This window comes from Hylobates moloch, unplaced genomic scaffold, assembly GCF_009828535.3.
Source record: "Hylobates moloch isolate HMO894 unplaced genomic scaffold, HMol_V3 SCAFFOLD_1, whole genome shotgun sequence".
In the NCBI taxonomy this organism is placed as follows: Eukaryota; Metazoa; Chordata; class Mammalia; order Primates; family Hylobatidae; genus Hylobates; species Hylobates moloch.
This window is the reverse complement of record NW_026652276.1, coordinates 163,603,265-163,609,264: the sequence shown is the minus strand read 5'-3', so window position 1 is coordinate 163,609,264 and position 6,000 is coordinate 163,603,265.

The following is a 6,000-nucleotide window of genomic DNA, read 5'->3' as shown; positions in this document are numbered from 1 at the left end:
GCAATTTGTGGGCTATTTGGTCCACTTTGGGCAGCCTAGAGAGCTATGTTTTCCCTCCAGATTTTAACTGAAGTGTCCGCTACTGCCTTATCCCTGTGTTTTGCCTGGTTTATCCTGATAGTCTGATCTCTATACTCACTGGCATGACTAAGAGGCTTCTCGTGGAGTTGAGCTCTCAGCTTCTACTTCCTCTCTCCCCACCCTTTTTCTCTTCCGTGAACAGACTCTTCCTTACTTTGACCTCTCTTTTGCTAAAGATTCTCACCACTTTATGGATGATGTCAACCCTCTTCTCTCTCTGCTGTGCATCCTGCCATAAAAGATGATGCTCCTACTTAAAAGTGTTCCCTCATTTCGGATCATTCTTCAAGGGAATGGGTGAGTCCTGCCAGTGACTACAAGAGGTTTATCTTCAGCCACATGTATTCACCATAACTGGAACCAAGATCCCCACAAAGGCTTCACCATATAGGAGCCAGTGAGTTTGTTGTTTTGAAACCCAAATCTGCTAGTATATCTTCCTAGCTTAAAACCAGCTCATAGCATTCCCTCATTTTAGGGTGTAAGTCAAATGTCCTGCGTTCTCCATCCCATCTAGTTCTAGTTCTTGAGTTTTTCTCACATCTTCCTTTCCATCACTCTTTGTTCCAGCCACATGGGCCTTCTCTCTAAATCATCTACTTCCTCCTCCAGCTCAAGGCCTGTCTGCTTGCTGTTCCCTCTGCTTCTGAGGCTTTCCCAGCCCAGCCCAGCCCAGACCTCATATTTCTTACTAGGCCAAGTCTTACTCATTCCTCTTTCCCCTTTCAGACCAAATATGACTATGGGAAAACCAACACTGATACCCTGAGTCAAGCAGGTTCTCCCTGTTCTATGCTCTTACAGGATGACGGACCTTTTCTTCAAATTATTCATTACCCTTGCAATGTTATATTTCTTTATTCTATTATTTGATTATTATCCCATTCCAATGGTCCTTTCTTGAGAACGGGGATTTTATCTTTGCTTTTCCTTATCTCTGTACACTATAGATACTCAGTTTTTATCTGTTGAATGAATGAACTCTTTGGAGTTCATAGAAATTTTGTCCCAAAAAACACGGCAAGCAAATTTCCTAAACTGGGTAAAGCATAAGGTTTTGAGAGCACCCTCATATGTGTTCATGGAGAAATATACAATGACAAATTGAAAACAGCCTAACCATCAAAGAAGAACAAATAAATAAATTGCACTATGTTCATAACATAACACCATGCAGCAGTTAAAATTAATGAATTAGGGCCATATGCATGCACCTGGCTAAATCCTCAAAGCATATACATAAAATGTGGCCATAATGCAAAATATATATGTTGGTTTATTTTGCCTAGAATCCATGTAAGGAGTAGTCAGAAATACAATGGTAATACAGGTATATATAAAGACGGGATGAAATCTAGGAAAAGTGGGAATGTGAGGCCATCAAAGTTCTTTCCCTCCTTTCCATGTCATTCCCCAGCCAGATTACAGCAGGAGGAGTATAATCAATCTCTGCCTTTTTTGTCCACATCTCTACTATTTATCCTCTGGGGCAGTTCTTAATTATACTTGGAAACAAATGCATTTCAACAGGGTAAAGATTAGAGAATCACTTATAAATGCAAAATGTAAAAGGAAATAAACTAGAGAATAATAATAATATAGAAGAAAATCAATAATCAATATAAAAAATGTTGAATTTAGCTCCTATTTTGAAATATTCTATGAAACTAAGTTGGAAAAACAAAACAAAATCAAAGAAGATTTGGAATATCCCAGAGGCCTAACAGAAAGTTGAAAGTTAAGTAAAATAGGTAAGAATTTTCCAAGACCCTGCCCTTGACTCTAGACAGGGAGACATTAGGCATAGAAATGTCTAATGCATATGGCCTTACTCATAGTGTAAGCTGCCTCCTTTTTGTGTGTGTATAGAATTGGAAAGTTTTAGACAGCACTCTTTCCTAAAATATTTCCCTTACTCATTTTGCTATAATGCCTTCATATCCACTTTCCTTATTGATTTTGAGTCAATGCACTGAAGAGTCCTCCAAAAACCACAGAATTTTAGAATAACAGAAAGGCCTTTATTTTTTATTTATTTATTTTTTTGATTAGATAAGGAAACTGATGCTTGAAAGTTAAGGTAACTTTGGAAGGCCACCCGCTGTAGCCCAGCAGTCTGGGAACCAGAAGCCAGAAATCCTCATTCCTGTCCCATCGTTCTGCCCAGCACTCCACACTGTAATGTTATTATCTGGGGGCCATTGAGTTAAGCCTGTAGCCTTTGTTAATGCTATGGATTGCATTCATTTGGCTGGGCAGTCACCCAGTTGATACCTGAGTGGAAAAGAAAATATAAAATCCGATGAAAAGTGGTGTACACATACAACGGAATACCATTCAGCCTTAAAAAGAATGCAGTTCTGATGCATGGTACAACACAAATGAACCATGATGACATTATGCTAAGCCAGATACAAAAGGACAATATTGTATGATTCCACTGATATGAGGTACCCACAGGAATCACATTCATAGGGACAGGAAATTGGATGGTAGTTGTCAGGGGTTGGAGGATGGCAGCATGGTGAGTTAGTGTTTAATTGGAACAGAGTTTCAGTTTGGAAGAGGAAAATGTTCTGGAGATGAATGGCGATAATGGTTGCACAAGGTGATTTTACTTAATGCCACTGAGCTGTACACTTAAAATGGTTAAAATGTTAAGTTTTATGTTATGTATGTTTTACTACCATTTTTTAAAGAAAATCAGATGAGGAGCCATGAATTATGAATTCCAGCTGAGGAAAGCACACTTGGTGGGAATTCTAGGCATCTAGAAGGTACTGGGAAAATATTAGGTGCTTAAGGTAGGTCGGAACAGGGCAAAGGGAGGAAATAAGAAAAGTCTAGACCAGCATAGTCCACTGGGACTTTCTGCCATGGTGGAGGTGGTCTACCTCTGTGCTGTGCAGTGTGGCAGCCAGGAGCCACTAACCACAAGGGGCTACTGAGCATATGAAATGTGGCTCATGAGCTAAGGAACTGAATCTTTAACTTAATTTGATTTAACTAACTTACATTTAAATAGCACGGGTCTAGACTTCCTATTGTTGGTGATTTCAGTAAAAGTACTTGTATTTCTGCTTCTTTTGGCTGACTTTTTATAAATTCAAGCACTGTTCACTCATTCCTTCAGTTACCGTTAGGAGGTATAATGCATCTCTTGTGCGCTAGATTCTTGCTAAGTGATTGGGGTAATAGTGAGCAAGGGAATGCTCTACACTGCTGGCAGGAATATCAATAAGTATAAGTCCTGCAAGAAACAAGGTGATGGTATGTCTTGAGGTGAAAGACATACCTTTCACCCACAGCTTGTATACCCTAGAGAAACCCTCATAGCTGCTCAAGGAAGCATGGACATGCAAAATCAGAAAAGGCTTATCAAGCTATGAAAGAAGAGATAAATTGGGCTTATGCTCATAAAAAATATTATGCAGTAGTTAAAATTAATGAATGAGTGCCACATCTACCTATGTGGCTAAATTCCAAAAACACTATAGTGAGCAAAAAGAAAACTTCAAATTGCAGGAGGATACACACAGGGTGATGTCATCATCACTTTTAAAAACTTCTAAAAAAAACCCCTGCATTATTGTTTATGGATATATCTGTACGTAATAAATGTCAAAACACACATGGGTGAAGTGACAGCACATCCACGGTAGTGGATACTTCTGGCAAGAGAGGGAATGGAAAGGGAAAAGGTACACAGAGGTCTTCAATCCATCTGTAGTATTCTGTTACTAAAAAACATCTTTTTATATGACAAAACCGGAAGGTGGATCCATTGGTGTTCATTATATTATTTGCTATACTTTTATGAATAGCTAAAATATTTCATGATAAAGAGGATGCAAATGAAATGGCCCTCCTGTTAAGAAGCACTCAGATTATAGGGGCATCATAATTACAATAAAAATGGCCATAATATGTTAAAAGTATTAATAGGGGCATGAGGTGTATGAGGTGGGAGAGAAAACAGAGGAAGATGGAACTAACTCTGTCTCAAAGAGTCAAGAGGAGTCAAGAAGACTTCACCAGGTAGTTACACTCAAGTTCATTTTCCGAGGATATGTAGTTTAGTTGGGAGAAAAACAGGAATATTTATTGGAGGCTACAAAGACAGTTTGTAGAAAGAGTGAGGGACTTCACTGGAGTCTAGAGCTGTCAGGGTAGAGGGAATGGCTGATGAAACCGATTGGAGTTGACTCAGGCTATGTTCTGCCATCCAAACGCGCATGTGCGTGCACGCACATGCACATGTGTGTGTGTCAGGGATGTGAGGGGGTAAAGAGAGAGGGGAGAATGAATGAGAACACAGCTAGGGAGACCCATGCTCTTATAATTTTCCCAGTGACAGGTCATGAGAGCCTGGAATGTGATGACAGCAGTGATGTGGAAGGGGCAGGAGTGGGAGGTATCCAGGCAGATTCTATGGGACTTGATGACTGTGGGACTAGAAGAGGTTCCTATCTTGAACAACTTTGGCTGATGATGACACTGACCTAGAAGGTAATATGAAAGATGGAGAAGAAGCAAGGTTTCCCCAGCCTTAGAGTGAAAGGAGGAAAGGTGAGAAGATAATGAGTTTAATTTGGGATGTGCTAGCTTTGAGACCTCTCCAGGTAGAAATGTCCAGAAGGGAGCCATGAGAAGAAGCAGCATAGAGATAATGACTGGAGTGGATAACACAGGCAAAAGGCAGTCTGTAAAATGAGAAAAGAAGATTTCACTGGACAGCTAAGAAGGTGGATCATCACACTGTAGGCACGCTAAGCTCTTCCTCCCAGAGTCAGATCATGTATTGGCAGAAGAATCTCAAGACTTCTAATTCAACATCAGTAAAGAGAACTGAACAAAGGAATCATGCTCTAGGGTTTGGCATCTGGCCTTAGCAAACTAGCGTAGCGATGAAAGCACCAACTTTATAGCTAAACTGACGTACATTAAATGCATTTGCCATTAAACTTTCATTCCCCACTTACTAGGTGTAAACTTGGGCAAGTCACCGAACTACTCTGAGCCTCAGTTTCTTCTTCTGGCAATGGGGATGATACCTTACAAGCTTGTGGTGAGGACAAAGTTGAATAATGTTGGTAAAATATTGAATACGTATTAAGTCCCTTCTCCTTTTCTTAGCTCTTACCATTGCAAATGCCTACATTTGTCTGATAACATTTTATTTAACTAATTACTTTTTCCTCAAAATACAAAGTACTACTGATCATAGAAGTTGTTGATTACTTGAAAACAGGGGCCATATCTTACATATTGATCAGTCGGGTACGTACTGAACATTACTATTTTCCTAACAAGCCATAGACTACCAATAACATGTAGCACAATGCTAGGTACATTGTCAGTGAGCAATAAATAAATAAATGGCTTCTGAATTGAAGTGTACTGTAGTACAGCCAATAAAAATAAGCATAAAATGTTTTATGATTCAGCTTCATGTGTAATCATTTGGTAACAACCTTGTTAAGCCCAAAAACATGCGTAGGCAATAAGTATATCATTTTATAAGGAAAGGAAAATAGAGGTTATTTGTTCAAGTTCACAGAAAAAAATTACCTCAGGGCCAGAAATAGACAGCAGTGAATCTAATGGTCAGTAAACATGGGGAAATCTCCCAGTAGTATTTCAGTTATGGGCCCAGTGAGACATGAACAAACAATCCCTTAGGATTTCTAATGCAAAAGAACAAATATAAAAATAGAAGGCTGCCTTTCATGTAGTCAGTACCAAGTTCTCCAACCCGATTCTACACAGCAACTGGAGGACAGGGCCTCAGATCAAGGAAGAAGTGGGATTGGCTTGGAGGGATCCTATCTGGATTCAAGGAAAGTGACAATACAAATTATGGGATGGATCCACATCTCGAGGTACATTTTTATATCTGTGCAGAAAAGTAAGCTGATA